The sequence below is a fragment of the Dasypus novemcinctus genome, chromosome 7 (genome assembly GCF_030445035.2).
Source record: "Dasypus novemcinctus isolate mDasNov1 chromosome 7, mDasNov1.1.hap2, whole genome shotgun sequence".
Taxonomy (NCBI): domain Eukaryota; kingdom Metazoa; phylum Chordata; class Mammalia; order Cingulata; family Dasypodidae; genus Dasypus; species Dasypus novemcinctus.
The window spans coordinates 96062240-96082661 of NC_080679.1; the positions used below are offsets into that span (position 1 = coordinate 96062240).

The 20422-nt window shown below is 39.6% G+C and overlaps 1 pseudogene; it reads left to right on the forward strand.

The window, feature by feature from the left end:
• The first annotated feature begins 1090 nt into the window (after positions 1–1090).
• On the forward strand, positions 1091–19894 carry LOC101443585 (zinc finger CCCH domain-containing protein 11A-like; annotated as a pseudogene).
• The last annotated feature ends 528 nt before the right edge of the window (positions 19895–20422 follow it).

Sequence of the window (20422 nt, forward strand, 5' to 3'; positions counted from 1 at the left end):
TATGATAGACAAATTTCTAGACTCAAAACAACTGGGGAGGGCAGCAGTGGATAAGAAAGAAGAAAGACTGGCAGCAAGGGGGAATCAGGAATAGTGTTGTGGGTTCAATTTGGGGATATTCCCTGCCCAAAAAAAATCCTGGGAAATTGACCAGTATTAAGTGTGAAGAAATCATGAAGACCAGAAATTGGATCTTACTGAATTTTGGTGTTTTTTTTAATTTTTTGTTTTTGTTTTTCTTTTTAAATTATATTGTTTGGCTATGGAAGATGGGTCTTTTTTAAAAAACTTTTTTTAGTAACTCCTTGAATCTCAAATTCATCTAAATGAACTCATTTTTTGTTTGTTTTTGTTTTTGTTTTTGAGGAGATTAACTTTAGCTGTCTCCAGTCTGACAAAGGTTATTCAAATAGACTTAACCTCCCAGTAGTTGGGAGATGTTTAAAAAAAACGGAGGCGTCTTTGGGACATGGAGCTGCACTGGATGGTGCTTCAGAGGCAATCACCGGACATTGTAAATCCTCACAGGGCCCACTGGATGGAATGGAGGAGAGTATGGGCCATGATGTGGACCATTGACTATGAGGTGCAGAGGTGACCAAAGATGTACTTACCAAATCCAATGGATGTGTCATGATGATGGGAACGAGTGTTGCTTGGGAGGGGGGAGAGGTGGGGTGGGGGGGTGGGGTTGAATGGGACCTCACATATATATTTTTAATGTAATATTATTACAAAATCAATAAAAAAAAAAAGCTGAAAAAAAAAAAAAACACATCCTGTGTTTGACTTGTGACTGAGAGATTTCCTTGGCATTGTGGGGAGGAAAATTCTTTCTGTCTCATTATTATTGTTTCATGGATTGAGTGTTGGTTGGACCTACAGGAGTAATAGATTGGAATTCATTGAAGACACAGACCTTTCTTTTGGGATCAACCAGCTAATGATTACATTTTAAAGACGATTTCTGTGATTGAGTTGTCTTTTGGAAGATTAAAACCATTTCAAGAGGACTTGGACCTGATCCTCATCTTGAGGAGGGAGTGGTTTGTGTTCAAGAAGCTACTTCTAATCTAAGGGTCTACTCAGCATGCCTAATCAAGGAGAAGATTGCTTTTTCTTTTTTTTCCTATTCTATATGTACCAAAGGAGACAGCTGCTCATTCAGTCACCGTGAAGCTGCTCTAGGAAATTAAATTGCTTGCGCGTTATGGCAAGAAGAGCACTGTTTTCAATATGTGTGCAGATTTCGGGACATGGAGTTTGATAAATGCAGTGAGATTCCTTGTTATTAGGAAAAGCAGCCAGTGGGATGTCAAAAGCTAAATAGTGTTTTCCATTACAACAGAGGATATTATGTTGATGGCCTTTTCTTTTCTTTTTTATTTTAATTTATTGAAGTATATTACTCACACGTAAGCATACATAAATAGTAAATGTATAGTAATAGTTGTGAACTTACAGAACAAACATACATAGCATCATACAGGACTCTCATAACTCTTCCTACCACCAATATCTTGCATTGTTGGTAAACATTTTAAACTAATGACTAAAGAACATTGTCAAAATATTACTACTAACCAAAGTATTTTCCCCCAACCTACCCTATTATTTTTATATCATTTATATATGAACATACATAAACAATAAGTGTGTAGTAAAAGTTGTAGTGTAGTAAAAAACATGCATAACATCATACAGGGGTCCCATACATCAACCCTCCATCAACACCTTGCATTGTTGTGAGACATTTTTTTACAGATTATGAAAGAATACTGTCAAAATCTTACTACTAATTATAGTCCTTATCTTACATTTGGTATATTTTTCTTCCAACCCACCCTATTATTATTTTTTAAATGTATTTTTTATGACAGAAGTTGTAAACTTATAAAACAATCCTGCACATGTGCAGAATTCCCAAACAACATCCATCTATCAACACACCACACTACGGTGGAACATTTGTTACAGATAAAATAATATCATCTGACTGTTACCACATCCATAGTATACATTTGGCACAAATTCTCCATAGTGCTCCATTATCAACACAGTACATCTTTGGCATAGATGCAAGTATATTACATTATTACTGCTAAACACAGTCCATAAGTCACTCCAGTTGTATTTTTCCCTGCTTCTCCACATTCCCACCACCCTGCAGTAGTGATGTACATTTGCTCTAGCTCATAAAGGATACTCTTGCATCTGTACCATCAACTACAATTCTCATCCACCTCTTGGTTTACTGTGCTATTCAGTTCCTAGATTATTCTCTAGCATTCTGTCCATTGGCATTTATATCCCTAGACTACCATTTTTAGTCACATTCCCATTTATAAACTAGCTGTTACTCTCTATTTGTTACCATCCACTCTATACGTTTCCACACTTTTACATTAAAGCTAATTAAAATGTCTACATACATTAAACATCAGTAGTTCATCTCAGTTCTCCTCTTATCTCCTTTAAGAATCCACCACCTACTACCATGGCTTGAATATATTTTCCTACAATTTCTTCTAGAAGCTTTATGGTTCTTGCTTTTACATTGTTGTTTTTTTAAATCCATTTTGAGTTAATTTTTAGATAAGATATGAGATAGGGTCCTCTTTCCTTCTTTTAGCTATGAATATCCATTTCTTTCAGCACCATTTGTTGAATGGACTGTTCTGCCTGAACTGTGTGGATTTTTGATGGCCTTTACCTACCTCCAAGCAAAACTGTGTTGCCCACTGTGCTTGAGTCACCAGAAGAGAAAGTAAAGGCTAGCAGCAGCTCTCAGTTAAACAGAACAAATTTTCTGTCCAGTCTAATTCCTCCTTGCAGCTGCAGAGATACAGAAGTTCAGAAAATGTTCCAAGCCCTACACATCCACCAGTTGTAATCAATGCTGCAGATGATCATGAAGATGATGATAATCAATTTTCTGAGGAAGGTGATGAAACCAGAACACTGACCTTGCAACCAACTCCCAAACTTCTTAAGCAGTGGTATTGGGAAGCAGATTTGGCTCAACTGATAGAGCATCTGCATACTACATTGGAGGTCCAAGGTACAAACTCAGGGCCTCCTGGCCCATGTTGTGAGCTGGCCCATGTGCAGTGCTGATGCACGCAAGGAGTGCCATGCCATGCAGGGGTGTCCCCCATGTAGGGGAGCCGCAAGAGCAAGGAGTGAGCCCCGTAAGGAGAGCTGCCCCGCATGAAAAAAGCAGCCTGCCCAGAGTAGCGCCACATACACAGAGAGCTGATGCAGGAAGATGATGCAACAAAAAGAGACACAGATTCCCAGTGCTGCCTAACAAGAATGCAAGCGAACACAGAAGAACACATGCAGTGAATGGACACAGAGCAGACGGGGGTGGGGATGGGAGGAAGGGAAGAGAAATAAATTTAAAAAAATAAATCTTAAAAAAAAAAAGTGGTTTTGCCACCCATAGTTGTTAACAAAGGACAATCAGAGGAGTCTGCAAGTAAAAGAAAGCCTTTGCAAGAGTTGCATATCAAAACGCTGGAGGAAATTAAATTGGAGAAAGCACTCAGGGTGCAGCAGAACTCTGAGAGCAGTACTGGCTCTCAGCTTCAACTCAAGGCCACCCCAGGGACAAGGCAGTCACTCAGCATCACCAAAAGAACAGGTAAAAAAGAAGAGAAGAAACGTCAAGAGGGAAGTAAAGTTGCTTCTCAGAGCAGTGTTACTTCAACGGAGGCTAAAGAGACTTCAGATGAGAACACCGCAGTTGACATCACTAAAACTCAAGTCAAGAGATGTGAGACCATGAAAGAGAAGTGCATGCAGGAGAGGGGAGCTCCACAGAAGGAAAAATCAGTTTTGACATCCCTTCAGGGAGATGTAGCCCCTTGCAATACTGATGTGGTGGAGAAACCTGTGCCAAGGCATCACTCGGCACCTGACAAAACAACAAAGTAATCCCAGAAGGTGAAGGCAGAAACCTCAGGGATTGGGGATGCAATATTGAATGTGAAATGTACAGCTCAGCCCTTGGAAAAGGGAGAAAGTGAAACCCACGGTGAATGTGAAGCCATCTGTGGTTAAAGTTGTTTCATCCTCCAAATTGCCCCCCAAAAGCAAAGCAGCAGAGGTTCACCCTGCCGTCATTGCAGTTGTGAAGCCACTCAGTTCCAGCAGTGTCCCTCAGGAAAGCCCAGCCAATGAAAGTAGCTGTGGGGAAGTGGACTTAGCCCAGTGGTTAGGGCATCCGCCTACCACATGGGAGGGCCGCGGTTCACACCCCAGGCCTCCTTGACCCGTGTGGGTTGGCCCATGCGCAGTGCTGATGCACACAAGGAGTGCTGTGCCACGCAGGAGTGTCCCCCACGTAGGGGAGCCCCACGTGCAAGGAGTGCACCTGTAAGGAGAGCCGCCCAGCACGAAAAAAAGTGCAGCCTGCCCAGGAATGGCACCGCACACACAGAGAGCTGACACAGCAAGATGACGCAACAAAAAGAAACACAGATTCCTGGTGCCGCTGATAAGTATAGAAGCAGTCACAAAAGAATAAACAGTGAAGGGACACAGAGAGCAGACAACTGGGGACGGGGAAAGGGGAGAGAAATAAATAAAAAATAAATCTTAAAAAAGAAAAAAGTAGCTGTGGCTCTTGTCCCACTCTTCTCTGAGGACAAATCAATCACTATGCCTGAGAGAGATAAACCTAGGGACAGTCTTACACCTCCAATCCAGTCCTTTCCAAATCCCTCATTGCCAGTAGTATGTGGCCCTTCCGCTTCCCAAACAGCCACAAAAACTCTTCAACTCTTCTCTGCCTCAACAGTAAAGCCCCACTCTCTGTGGAGGATGATTTTGAGAAACTAATATGGGAAATTTCTGGAGGCACATTAGAAGCTGAGATCAACCTGGATCCTGGGAAGGGTGAAGATGACCTTCTGCTTGAGCTATCCAAAAATGATCGATGGTTGAAGGTGGTAGGGAACACTTAAAAAAAAAAAAAAAGAACACACCAAAAAACTGGACTTAGTTTCATCTATTATAACATTTACCCAAGATGATAATTTCTTTAGTCTAGAATTTGCCCCAAATCAGAAGTATACCTCTGAATTATCTGAATGTGTCCTGTATTCTATGGTGTCAACTTTTTAAAAGACCTTGATAACCATGTTTATCCATTTGATGCCATTGTTTAGCATCTTTGAGATGAAGTTCTGTTTTACCTTTCTTTCCACAAAAGAGACTGAGAGGGGTATCCAAATGAAAGGTTGAACGAGAGCTTAGTGACTCCTTGAGATGTTGGTCATTTCTGGCCTATGTCCCCCCTTTGTTGAATTATTTCTTTTCTCTATTGTGTTAATACACTTAATATTACCTGAGTTTGAAAAGATGAAGACAGCTGCTACCATTAAGGACCAAATGCTACCACTAAACAAAAAATCTACTTAATCTGTGTTAAACTGCATATCTTTTTAAAAGTATTTAGAGATTCAAATGAGCTTTAGAGAGGGCTAAGCATCTTATGAAGCTGGTAATCTGGACAAACTCTGATTTTGATGCTTCTGCTGCTCTGAAAGTCTCTGAAGAGCAATAGCTAATTTATTATTATTGTAATTTTTTAAAATATTAAGGCTTTAAAGTGCCTCAGGGGTTCCCTGAAGCTAGTTTTCTATTTCTTGGATTCCCTGCATTCTCTATAAGAGGTGACATAATTAGAGGAATTCTTTTTTAGTATGAAAGTTGTTCCTTTTCTTCTTCAGCACTTCCTACTGTCATTGAATTACGCAAAGACAAAAATTGGTTAATTTTTAAAATTTCTAACTCTCTCAGCAAATTCCTCTTGCCCAATATTTATTTGGTGCCCTTTAGCCATCTGAGGGGACAAAAATGAACTCATTCAAGCTGCTGATTTTATCTATGGGCCTTAGCAGTACACTAAATTGTACCATAGCAATCTCTAGAGGTTTTCTGTATACATTCCAGTACCATGATTATTTTCATTTCAGAATTTTATTTTATTTTCTTGGTGTTGTTCTCCTTCATATCACTTCAAGGGTTTAGACTTGTAAAGGAACAAGTATGATGGGGATAATAATCTTGAACAGAGACACATTGTACAACAATCAGAAAGAAGAGGAAAGAAGGACTTGCCCATTTTGATATTTTCCTGTAGGTGGCCGGCTTTGTTTCTCACAGGGAAATCTGACCACCTGTCATGTTGGCTCCTAAGGAACTGCTGTCGTAAGCCGCTCATCAAGAGTTGAACTTCATGTAGCCTTGTTGGAAATGTGGAAAAAGAAGAAAGCCACAGGATTACCTGTGCAGTTTTGGAAAAATGTGGATGATTCTGCCAAAGCAAAACTGTCTTAAAATCTATATAGAGACTCCTTTCTACCTACCCATCTTTAGCTGACTGAATGTTGTATAATAGCCTTCTCCAAAACAGGGGTGGAATGTTGTAGTTTCACCATATATTTTCTACTCATTTCATTTTGGAATCAGCTTACAGATTCCTGGTCCCTTTTGCAGATAAATTTGATTCTTTTCCTTTTTAAAAAAATAATTTTGTTTTATATTTAAATCCCTTGTATTAGTCAATGATTCATGTTCAGCATTATCTGAATCATTTTCCATTACAGAAAGAGAAATACCTATTTGTGCTTAAAAAGAAAAGTGGTGTAGGAAAGTCTAAAAAAAAACAACTAGGGAATGAATCAGTGATTTTGAAAATAGGTAAATAGAAATTATCCACACTGAAACACAAGTGAAAAAATAAGGAAAAACAAAACAAAAAATAAAATGGCATAGAAAGAATGTTAAGGAGTGCACAATCTTAATTTTGGGAGTAAGGAAATTGTTCTAAAATTTTTGAGATGATGAATATTCAACATTGTGATTATACTAAAAGCCAATGACTATGCACTTTGGATAGATCATATGATATGTCAATGTATCTCAAAACTGCTTAATAAACAAATAAATAATGTGTAAGAACAGCCAGAAATAGCAGCTATTTACTGCAGGGGAAACAGAGGTTGAGAGGTAAGGAAATTTCTTATTTGTTTGTCAGTTTATTATTGTTATTAATATTGAAATAATGAAAATGCTTTAAGAATGATTGAAGTGATGAATGCACAACTATGTGATTATGCCAAATACCACTTATTGTACACTTTGGATAAACTGTATGCTTTATTAATATGCACCAATAAAATTGAATTGTTTAAGAAAAAACAAAAATAACATACAAGAGCTTTGGGACAATATCAAACCATCTAGTGTGCATTTTATTGCAATCACAGAAGATGACGGAGAGAACAAGACAAAAGAAATATTTTAAAAATAAGATGGACTAGCATTTTCCAAAATTTTTGATGTACAATGAACAAAATATTCAAGAATCTTAAAGAACATCAAACAGGATAAATACCCACACAAACACATATGTTTGTGCATGTATATGCACACACTCTTAATGATATCATTCAGCTGCTCAAATGTCAAAGAAGAAATTTTGAAAACAGAAAAGGACACATTACATACAAAGGAACAAATACTTACAGCATACTTCTCACTGGAAACAGAAAAGCTAGAAAAAAATGGAGTTACAACCTTAAAAAGCTAAATGAAAAAAAGTAACAACCCAAAATTCTATAGATAGAAAAAAATGCCTTTCAAAAACTGAAGGAGAAATGAAGATTTTCTCACAAGCATAAACACTGAAACTATTAATTTTTAGGAAACTTGAATTATTAAGATGTTCTTCAGGCAGAAGGAAGATGATAGTAGACACAAAGAATAAAAGAGAATAAATGAAGATAAAATTTAAAACTTGTTTTCTTGATACTAATATCTCTAAAACATAAATTTCTAAATAAAAATAGTATTCATGCATCTCTATTCATAGCATAAAGAAAAAAATCTGACAACAAAAGTGCAGAGAAATTGGACATATACTATTGTTAAGACCTTTATACTACATGTAAAATTATATAATATTTGAAGGTAGTCTCTATTATTCAAAAATGTGTATTATATGACTTAGAACTAAAAATTTTTTAAAGAGGCATAAATAATAGGTCAAATAAGAAAACTCACTCAACCCAAAGAAAGAAATTTTGAAAGAAAAGAAAAAACAAATGGCATAAATAAAAAAACAGAAAGCAAGATGGTCAATTTTAATACAAACATATCAGTAATCTCATTAGAGGTAAATGGTATAATAATACCAATTAAAATATAGATTGCAGATTATATAAAAAAGGAAGACCCAACTCTGCTGTTGAAAGAATACCATTTTAAATATACTATGTAGACAGGTTAAAAGTAATTTCTCATTTTTCAGTGACCCACTTTTCTAATCTAGCAGTTAAATCGTCTATTTATTTATTGTTTTTTGCAAATCAACTTTGTATTATTCTTAAATGATCAACCTGTTAACTCTAGATATTAAAATGCTGGCCTTGCTATTTAAAGCTTTGAACAAATGTTTGAAGTGTCATTTACTTAAAACAACAACAACTTCATTACAGAAGCTATTCAAAAAGAACATTGTGGTGTGGTGGCCCATAACATAGCACAGTACGTGGCAATTTAGTGTAATGTCTTGTGATTGCTTATGAAAACGTGCTTCGAAATGTCAGTGGCATGCAGTCTGTTTTCTCTAACAATTGACTTCATAAAGAGTAGGCAAATTTATGCAATAGGCCTTATGAGGATGGAATACCGAGTTTCCTATTTCCTCCTGCCAAATTCTCTTTCCCATTTTAAGTAGCAGCTGAGTCATCATGATAATGCTCCTGTACAGCAGGCTTCTCTAGGACGTAGCCAATCATCAGCTATGGTCGGCTGTCCTAAGAAGGCAATTGTTTCCTGGGTTAGCTCTGCCAAGATAAAATTCGTCAACTGATTCTGCCATTTCTCAAGAAACTCATGGAAATGAAATGCTCTGGGGCATTCCATTACACAAGGCCCTCTCCTATAATTTATAGGATATTTGTAAATATGGTCAAACCATTGTTTTGAGAACACTTCATTCATTCAACTGTTGGAAAAAAAGAATGAAAAAAATTAATTTATATTAATAATATTATTTTTAGTGAACATAATTATACATAGTAACCCTGTCTCACTAGAAAAGATGTGTAAGTTCATTCTTATCTAAAAATCAGTGTAGCATCAAAATGACTCAAGAGTGTCTGCCCTTCAAAAACAAATTATCAGCATAGGGTCTTATATTCTTCTTTATGAATACTAGTTCTCTTTAACACCTCGATCCTTCCTTTGAATTAACCAATGTATGCCCACAGCACACTGCATATTTACTTCATTTCATCCTTGGAGAAATCCTAGAAGATTGTGCCCATTTTACAGATGACAGAACCAAGATTCATAAAACCAAAAAAATTTGACTAAAATCACTCATCTAGTAAGTGGTAATTAGCAGAGATAAGAGGGGGACCTCCATCTTTGTGATTCCCAAAATAAGCTCTTTCTAATATGCTATGTTTCCTTTCCTCAAGGACAAGCCCTCGACCTGTATGTGATTTGTATTTTCCCACTTCTTTTATCCCTCAGAGATAAAATGCATCGTGTAATAAATACATAATGTTGGGAGACAATTCTTTGTGACATTTCTGCATGTCCATGGACTTTCCAAAAACAGCCTTGGGAGATAAAAAGATAGTGTCTTCCTCTGGAAAGATTTGTTTCCTGATCAGGATAATAAAGAGAAGGTCTCTTTCCAGGGTAAAGGTTGAAGTTTTGCTAGCAACTCCATTGTAAGTTAAGCTCAGGATTTAGCAGCTGCAACAAACCACTGTGTGAACAGCAACTACCCAGATTGCCCCACACAGCCCTCGTGAGACTAGGTGGGACTGGGAACATGAAACTCATGCTTCCTGTGCCATGAATAATAAAGTCCTTTAACGCTGACTCAGGGATCTTGTGTGGCAGACTAACTTTTTAACTTACAATGAGGGCAAAATCTCAACCCCCATAGGTTTTAACAATAACAGATACTTTCTATATACCTGTGGACTTTTAGTGTATATTTTACAATGCAGTATTCATATAGTTTGCAATTTAATAAACCATGTGTTACCAAATTTTGTCTAGGTTCTTGACTATGCTGCAGAAATAAATTTCAAGAGCATGTCAGGTGAGTTAGGCCATTAATTTATCCAGGCAGGGAGGGATGAGAAATGGGAGAAGATAACAGATCGTGGGTCTCAGGTAGAGGGGAAGGGGCTGAACAGTGGTCAAGCAGGCTGATTTACAGACTACAAGTCCCCATTATAGATTATAATGCCCAGGTTTTACTTGTGTGGCCACACGGCAGAGGAAAAACAGCGAGAGTGGCGCACAGAGAGCAGGAACAGGGGTCCACAGGAGAGAGTGCGTTCAGGCCTCAGGCCTGCTTTTTTGAACCATTAATTATTTGCTAATGGTGGGGGAGGAGTTCCAGCTGTTTGCCATTTTGATTGATTACCCCACCCATCAATCCCCCATGAGGCCCCAAGGATAAAGTTCTTGGGGAATATCGGGGGCTTCTCCTGGCTTCCAGAAGAAGTCTTTGTTCTGAATGGCAGAATCTTGGGGAGGGTCTTCCAGCAGCCATCTTGGGGGTTATTGATGTCCACGTGGACTCTCTGCCAGGTTACAGATCGCTCTATTGATTCCCTATCTTACTAACTCTCAGAGAGTTTACACCTTTATTCTTAAAGTGGTGCTGAAGGGAGATGATCTTTCTTCTGTAGCTACTTCCTGCTATTTAGGGTCAGTAGGCCCTACCCGACAAGGTGTAAAACTCTCTGGCTGCTCTATCTCAGTCAGAGGAAGACAAATATGACATCCTAGGTAAATTTGGATGAAGTCCTAATATGGCTAATGAGATGTTGATTCCGGAAGAAATAGACTTGATTATTTTTGAAAATATATGGTCCCACTAAGAGGATACTAGACCACAAGTGTAAAAAAGGCCAGGTGCCTATACATGCTGCATTTTTCCAAAGTTGATGAGAAAGTATATTCTTCTTTCAGTAGAATGAGAAGCAGCATTGCCCTTTTTAGTTAAGTTAAAGGAGATGAAAACAGACAAGATTTTTTAAAGGGATGTCTGGTTTGCCCTCCCTTTAGCAATTGGCATTTGGGCTAGAGTTAGTGGGAACATCTAACTTTGACACAGACACTACTTAGCTTTTTCTCTTGAAGAGGTAATTCAGGCCATCCAATGACTGGCATTTGTACATCCCATCAAGTGCTTCGGTGAGCTGGTACTTTCTTGGGCAGCTGGCTTCACTCAGGATCAGTGCACCAAGCTGGAAATTCCTTTACCTTTAATAGCAGTGGGAATGATCAGAACTACAAAGTAAAGATTCTTACATTTTGGCTTTTATTGAGAATGAGGCTTGTTTTCTTGCCAAGTTTTGATCAGAACTTGGCAGGTTTCCAGGTCCTGGGTGAGGAAAGATTTTCTGTGTACAATCTCAAAGGGGCTAAGCTGAAATGGGTCCTACCCACCTCATTTGCCATTTCCCTTCTGGTAGGAAAACACTTAGCCCTGGTAGGATGGCATGTGGGTCTGTCAGTCCTCCCCAGGGTATGAGTGGGACAGGTTCTGGAATAAGGACTAGGAAGGAGGCCTAGGTTAAGCACATTCATTAACTACTCAGAAAATGAAGTTTACCAGGACTTTTAACATGTTCAATATTTCTCTGCCTATGGTCTAGAATAGAAAAGATATCACCATAATCATCAGGCATACATCTAGAATAGGATATATAGATATAGTACTTACTACTGGTTAATGTACTACCCAATGCATAAGTTTCTCTTTGAACTGCAATTAATAGATTCAAATTCCAGGTTTGCAATACCATACATGTTATCTCTCTATTGGAGCAGGCTATATATCCAATTGTGTTTAAGTTCTACTTATGATACTCTGGTGATTATTATTCCATTTGGTATGTTCATCACATAGTCAGCAAGCTGCAGCACCATTGTCCTTAGAGAGAAGCTAGGAAGGTAGCCTCCAGTCTTTCAGTGGCCTGGTGCATAGCACCCTTCAGCACTATGAAACAGGTGATATTTATTGTACATCTGGCTATATTGAGACATTGTTGGCTGCTGCAGGAGTTTGAAATTGCAACATAGTCTCCACTGACTTCAGGAACACAACCAGAGTTGTAGTAGACACCTTTATTGTTTTAGGGGTCAGTGACCAACCTAACCAATAACTCAAATGGAGAGGCAACCTGCAGTATATTGAAGGTCTGGTTTGAATGTACAAGATAGTTGGACAATGCTAAAGTTTATCTCTCGGTTTTTAAACACTTTTTAAACACTTCCAATGCAATGCGTTACATAGCAAATTACCTATTTAGTACTTTGCTTCTTACTTCTACACTTTTAGCAAGAAGATGTTAATTAGCAGGTATTTTACTTTAGCAGTAGAGGAAAAGCTGCTTCTTCCATTTTTTCAAAAACAAAAACTGAAGAATCCCAATGGAATCAAGGTAAATTTTCATTACCATCACTTGAATATGTACATTGAAGTGACTTCCAGACAGGTTTCACTGCTATGAAGTTACTTTTTGCCATTAATATCAATTTAGATTTCTAGTTAATAATGGCTTTTTGGAACTAGCCATTTAAATGCTTCAGTTTAGAAAATGCTTTTATAAACTCTTTATAATTGACCACAACCTCATAGACTGGTTAATTTACCTTAGATTACAATTAGCAACCAATGGAATTTACTTTATGCATTTAAAAGAGGGCAGATTTACATTTCTTTAACTTAATTTTATTAGATATGAACTTAGAATTTTCATTTGTAAATTTGATATCATCTTGATGTATGAAGTTATAAATTGAACAAGTAGTCAGTCTCTTTGAAATGAAGGAGGCTAGTAAGATAGGAAATCAATAGAGCGATCTGTTACCTGGCAGAGAGTACATGTGGACATCAATTACCCCCAAGATGGCTGCTGGAAGACCCTCCCCAAGATTCTGCCATTCAGAACAAAGACTTGTTCTGGAAGCCAGGAGAAGCCCCTGATATTCCCCAAGGACTTTATCCTTAGGGCCTCATGGGGGATTGATGGGTGGGGTAATCAATCAAAACAGCAAACAGCTGGAACTCCTCCCCCACCATTAGCAAAGGGGTGGAATAATTAATGGTTCAAAAAAGCAGGCCTGAGGCCTGAACGTGCTCTCTCTCTCCTGTGGACCCCTGTTCTTGCCCTCTGTGCACCACTTTTGCCATTTTTCCTTTGCTTCGGAACTTTATTTTTTTACTTTGACTTTAGCAGACCTGGGATGAGCAAAACTAATTTTATGTATATTCACTATGGCTATTGAAGCCTCAGGGAAACTGGTTTCTCACATGAATTGCCACTTTTAGGAACCCCGACAATCAAGGCAGGAGGCCTCTTTCACTTCTCAGTCCTCAGAGATAACAGGACTCCATTGGCTGCTGGACTGGAAGAGCGAACATTCAACCCCAAGGACTGAGAATTCCACTAGGCAGCAATTTAGTCCACACTTGGAGCCACGAGAGAAAGCAGGGTCACTAGTACCAGCAGGTCAGGAGACAGGGAAGTCTCAAGTTTGTTTTTCCCTGAACCACAGGGCAGAAACTGTTAAGAAATAACCATAAGCAAAGGCAAGGGGTGAGGCTAGGCTTAAAGTGACCATAAGTAAAGGTAAGGTCAATTTGGAATTTACATTTGCAATAGTAGGTTTAGGCTTTTATATTCAGTTATTATCCTTCTGCTTTTTTATAATATAAAGGCATCTATAAGTGATCTTAACTCTTATTTACTGTTTCTAGTAAGTTTTCACTTTAAGGTCAATTGAATACCTTTATTAACTAAACCACAAGAATTATTAGTAAAAACTTTGAGAAGTTTCTCTGCTTTTTGAGCAATTGAATTAATTCCACTTGTGATTTATGCATTAAATCCACTAGCATGACAGTATTGACCTGTAAAGACTCATCTTTGGGTTACCTTTCAACATTATTCAATTTGTAACAGGTGAACCTCAAATCTGATTTCCTAGGCACAAGCAAACTGACAAAGTTAAACACAGATTTCAAAGTTGAACACAAAGTTTCAACACAAAGATAGAAATAGAAGAGAGAATTTCATACCTTTAGCATTTCTAGGAACTCTTTAATCTTAATTGATGGCACATGAGGTTTCTTATTTTCCAGGAGATGTTTGGTAACTGGTTTGGATCTTGATCTTTATTCATACCTTTTATAGGCACAACTGAGTTTAAACTGAGAAGTTTGAGGTATATTTCCTCATTTCTTTAAGGAGACATAACATGAGGTTTCTGGACCTCAGATCTATCTGTTCTCTTTTCTTACACTGGTTTAACTGGAATTTAGGGTCTTATGTAAAGGCTGCTTTTGGCTATACTCTGGCCATGTAGACCAACAGTAGGCAGTTGGAGCAGTTTGATATTATTGATGAATTCCAAAAAGAAATATTGGATTATGTTTGTAATCTGATCTATACCTGGGCATGATTGAGTTATGCTTAGGGCATAAAAGGTATGGCAAAGAATAGAGCTGAAGGTTTCTGATGTTGGAGTTTTGATGTTGGAGTTTGATGCTTAAGACTTAAGCTGGAACCCTGGGAAGTCAGCACACAGAGGAAAGAGAAGCCAGCCCCAGGAAGAAAGGAACCTTGAACCCAGAGAAAAGCAAGCCCCAGAAACCCAGGAAGCCTGAACCCTCACAGATGTTGATAGCCATCTTGCTCCAAATAGACTTTTTGTGAGGGAAGTAACTTATGTTTCATGGCATGGTATCTGTAAGCTCCTACCTCAAATCAATACCCTTCATAAAAACCAACCAATTTCTGATATTTTACATCACCACCTGCTTGGCTAACTAATACAACAGAATTTCCTGACTCCTGAGAAGACACTCCTAGTGGAGTTTGCTGGTATGCTAGAAGCTGCACCCATTATTCCAGGAAGAATGAAGAAGCACCTTTTAGTCGACCATCCTGGCATTCCAAAGTCCTAGTCTGACTAAAATGTTCACCACTCCACATAATTTGGAGTTGATGCTCTGTTCCCCATGTCCTGAGAATTTTAATTTTTTCAGAGCCTGCCTGGCCCACAAATGTTCTTGTGGGTGACCTCGGTTGGGTGATATTTGATTCCAGATTGGTGGAAGACTGAGCAATTGCCTCAAATCAAAGCACCTGAGACATCTGTCTCAGGGACTGTTTGGCTGTCCTCTGAATGGATGGGCCCAAGGCATGGGGGCTATTCGGTTTACGGCTCTGATTCTCAGCACCCCTACATTCCAGGGTCCAAGGCTGACTCGCTGTTACCCAAAGGGAAGTTCCTGAGTTAAATCTCAGGAAACGTTTGGCTACTCTCTGAATCAAAGTGCCCAAACCTTCAAGTCTTGGAGGGCATTCAGGGTTACTTCTCTGGTTCCTCCCACCCTGGGAATCAGAGACCCTGGTGCCAGGCATTTCCAGTGCCATCCTGGACTTGGAGGACAGATCAAATAGATCAGATGGTCTCCAAGCCGAATACTGCTCCCTCCTCGGAGAAGAGGCAGAAAGCTTCTTCCTCTTCTCTCTCCAGAAGTCTTAGACACAGTCTTTGTTTATGACTTTACTGTCTGATAGTTTCCCAGTTAAACTAGCTATCAAAAGGCATTAAGTGATTAGATATCAATTGTTCTAGGTAACAGATCTTGGGATTCTGAGGCAATAGTTTCCTTGCTAGCAAAGGCATTCTCTCAGTTTCATAGTTTTTAACAAAGTTCCAAAGCATTCTAACACAAACCTGTAAAAAAAATAGCAGCAAGAAAGGGAAGGTAGAAACGTGGGTAAAAGGTTAATTATGCAAGGGTATCCTGGCCTGTGACGGCCCTGGGGAAGGGGACCTTACACAGCATCCATCTTGGCTCTGTGCACCACCTGGTGGGCTTGCAAAGGCACCGACCCAGGAAGCCCAGGCTCTCTGGCTCTCCCTCACTGCTGTGCACCCCCTAGGGGAGAGGGCGGGAGAAGGCAAAGGCCCTTGGCCCCAAGGGTAGAGCCAATGGTTGCTAAAAGGGCTTAAAGAGCCGCAGTGCATTGAGTTCCTGTCCTGTGCCCCAGGCCTCCGGAATGGGGTCAGATCTAACAAGCCTGGGTGTACGACAGAGACACAGAAAATTCCCGTGCCCTAGCCTCTTCCCACTGGAATTACATCCTGTAGGGACTCGTAGGCAAGCCTGTTTAAAATGGAAAACCAAAGGGAGGCATTAAACAGGCTCTAGGCCATAGTTTTCACTCACCAACAAGCTCCTGGCTGCCTTGCCAAACACGTTACCGGATTTTGTCTAGGTTCTTGACTATGCTGCGTAAGTGAATTTCAAGAGCACATCAGGTGACTTAGGCCACTAATTTATCTAGGCAGGGAGGGACAAGAAATGGGAGAAAATAACAGACCACAGGTCCCAGGTAAAGAAGAAGAGACTGAAAAGTGGTCGAGCAGGCTGATTTACAGACTACAAGTCCGCATTTTAGATTATAAACGCCCAGGTTTTACTTGTGTGGCCACATGGCAGAGGAAAAACAGCAAGAGTGGTGCAGAGATCAGGAACAGGGGTCCACAGAAGAGAGAGGGTGCGTTCAGGCCTCAGGCCTGCTTTTTTGAACCATTAATTATTCCACTCCTTTGCTAATGGTGGGCGGAGGGGAGTTCCAACTGCTGTTTTGATTGATTACCTCACCCATCAATCCCCCGTGAGGCCCCAAGTATAAAGTCCTTGGGGAATATCGGGGGCTTCTCCTGGCTTCCAGAAGAAGTCTTTGTTCTGAATGGCAGAATCTTGGGGAGGGTCTTCCAGCAGCCATCTCGGGGGTAACTGATGGCCCCATGGACTCTCTGCCAGGTTACAGATCCCTCTATTGATTCCCTCTCTTACTAGCCTGCTTCACATGGATATAAAAAACCCTTTGTTATACATATTTCACTAAAGAATATTTTGCTCAGATAATCCACTTTCTAATACAGTAACAGAACTCAATATAATACACTGAGTAGTCACACAAACACCTTATCTCTTTTATAATGATAAGAGTAATTTCTACAAAAATAATTAAGTTAATCAATTACATACATTTTCTATTTTGAGCAGCCAGACTACTGCATAAACTAATTATGATGATCAGATTAAGGGTAAAGAAGAAGAATTCTTGATTCCCACTGTCTAAAACAAATGGGATTGGATTTTAAATTCTATTTTTTAGTTATGAAAAATAACATATAATCCTTCACTCAAAAAAAATTAGTTTTTTTCTAACATCATTTCAAATCCATTTACCTAGTAAAGATCCTAATATCAGCTGAGTCACAAGTAATCTGTCCCTCTTTTCAGCTAATTTGAACTGCAAATACCAGCATGAATTAATCATCCTCTATTTCTTTTGCTCTCAGATTATCTTTCTAAATTAGAGGGCTCTGATCTTTAAACTCCTTTGGCTTAACTGATGAGCATAATAATGCAGTGTGCACAATGGAACCAACATCTTATTCTTTAAAAGATAAGATAGGGTAATGAAACAATGCTTAAGGTATATTAAGCCAAGATTTGGGGAGGAAGTGGGAGTAAAATCAAGAACCTGGCATTAGAGGATTTAGAACAGTTCATCTTCTTTCTAAATTGGGTTTTGAACTATTAACATGTTTGTAAATTCTACTGACCTATTAATTCAAGTGTGAGTGGAAAGCATATGTACAGTATCTAGAAAGGAAAGAATAGGCTTATTTAAACATTAGCAAGTCTTTGACAATTCAGTAGGCATTTGACAGTTGAATGTGCTGGCAGCTAGGAGAAGTGCAGGATAGACAGGGCACCCATATTCCTGATCATCTTGTTTTGAATCAAATGTCTCCATTCTCTCCATTAAGTCTGCCTTTATTCCCCTCAGTGTCACTTTATACAGATGAAAGATGTGAGGAGAAAAGAAGAGGCAAACTTCTTTGAGGATGCTACCTGCTACAAATAACCTGTGCCTTTTTCTATGATTCAGAATGAAACTGAAAACACAGTGTATTTCAAATCAGTACAGGAGAACCAGCCCTTTTCTTATTGTACCATATTTATCTCTTACTGTTTCCAACCCTTTTATGCCCTGCCAATTGTATCTCAGCCAGTGCTTCCCAAACTTAGGTAAGCATCATCATCTCCAGGAGTTTGTCCAAACAGAGACTCATCCCCTGCCTACTGATTCATGATGTCTTAGCTCTGGACCATGAATTTGCATTTCTAAAGAGCTCCCAGGTGATGCTGACTCTTGGACAACTCCCTTTAAGTACCACTGCAACAGACTGCATTGTCAAGATCATAAAGTAGGAAGTGTACAAGACTTCAGGCTTTTATTTTCTACTCTTCCCTCCTCAACAAGATTAATGCTGAGAAAACAAACAACAAAACAAAAAGGGCAACCACTGCTTCTATGCTGTCTTCTCACTGAGTAGCCATAGAGAAAAATGGTGGACTTTGGTAGAAGATTTAAAAAGAATCTATCAATATTAGACTTCCAAGAGCCATACTACTGTTTTTTCTTACTTTTTAACTACGTTAAAGTCAATATGATGATGTAGTAAACTGCCACATTGTGGTGAATTGAAGCTGTATGTACCCCAAAAAACATGTTCTTAAATCTAATCGGTAAGTGTGGATGCAAACCCATTGTAAGTAGGGATCTTTTGATGAAGCTACTTCAGTTAAGGTATGACCCGCCTCATTCAGGATGGGACTTAATCCTATTACTGGAGTCCTCTATAAATGGAATGAATATATAGAGACAGAAAGCCACAGAAGCAGAGGCTGATAAAAAAATCCTATAGAGAAGGGGGCTCAGTAGATGCCTTGACGTGCATTGCCATGTGGCAGAGGAGCTGAGGATCTCTGGCAGCTGATCTTCAGGAATAAAGCATCACCTCGATGATACCTTGATTTGGACATTTTTCTGGGTTCTAACTATAAGCAAATAAATTCTCATCGTTCAAGCCAAACCTCTTCATGGTATTTGCTTTAAGCCACCTAGGAAACTAAAACCCACATAATTGAGTCTAAATGTAATCTCATCTTCTGAGATTTTCTTTATAAAACTCTTTCTGCATAGCACAAGGTTCAAAATATGGTAGCTATGTCACTATAATTATTACTATTGTTTCCATTAAATAACATTTAGCAAGCATCCACCAAGGATCAAGGATGTAGGGAAAATTTTTTTAAAAAAGATGAAGGAACAGGCTGAGTGCCTCGATAAATATTACATAATGCAATGCCATTAAATATCAGCATGGTAGAAGTAGAAGCCCCGATGTTGACTTTTTTATCATTGTTCAGAATTATGTGCTCTGGTTCTCTACATATATAAAATTTCCCACTAAACTTCACTAACTGTACTTTACTAACAGACACAGATTTTGAAATATTATATTCCCAAATTATTTGGTTAGGCCAATTTTTTCCCCACAGGACACAGACACTGTTTATTTAGTGGTAGGTGCAGAAGAGGTCGCTGGCTCAGGCAGATGCAGAGGGGGCAGCTCACGCCAGGGTGCTGTGGGCAAAGGCGGTCAGGGTCATGCTCCCGTCCTGGGGGCCACCCAAGCAACTGTGACAGGAGCAGGCAAGGAACCAGGGGAGGAGGCAGTCACAGCTCCTGGGGCCCTGGGCAAGAAGCCACAGACCAAGGGTCTGGGAATCCTGGGGGTGAATGAGGGCTCACGCCTGTGGGGTGGAGCAGAGACAGGGCCAGTGGCTGCCCAGTCCTGGCACCTGGGAGAAGAGCAGAGGTGTGGACTGCATCTGGCTGCCAGCATAAAATCCCAGCTCACAGCCAGTGATGCCGTACCAGCTCCTGGCACCTAAGCTGCCTGATATGTCGATGGTCTGCCCTTCCCCACCCTCCACCACGACCCCAGGAGCAGTCCTCACTCTCACAGTGCCAGCCTGGTAAAAGGAGTAGGAGCAGGAGCCAAAGACCTGCCCGCTGAAGATGCAGCTGGTGTTCAGTCTCGTGCAGGCCCGTGCACCAGAAGAAGCCCACAGCAGCATGATGGCAGCAGATCCCACACAAGAGGATTAGGCCCAGTACCATGTAGCCTTTGTTCCTTGGGTCATTCACCAGGGCCATGTGGCCAGAGACATTGTGCTGGTCACCAGCTAGGGGGTCCTGCAAGTTCTTTGGACCAAGGCCAGGGCCATCAGTTTGTAGAAGGGCCTGCTGGCATAAAGCAGGACCATGGCACCACCCATTATAAAAAGAAAACCACATGCTATGTTCATGCCTCATGATTGGAGACATAAAAATTCTTAAAGATAACACTACAAATCAGATCCCAAAAATATATCTAATGGATAAGATATCATGATAAATTGGAGTTTGTCCCAAGATTG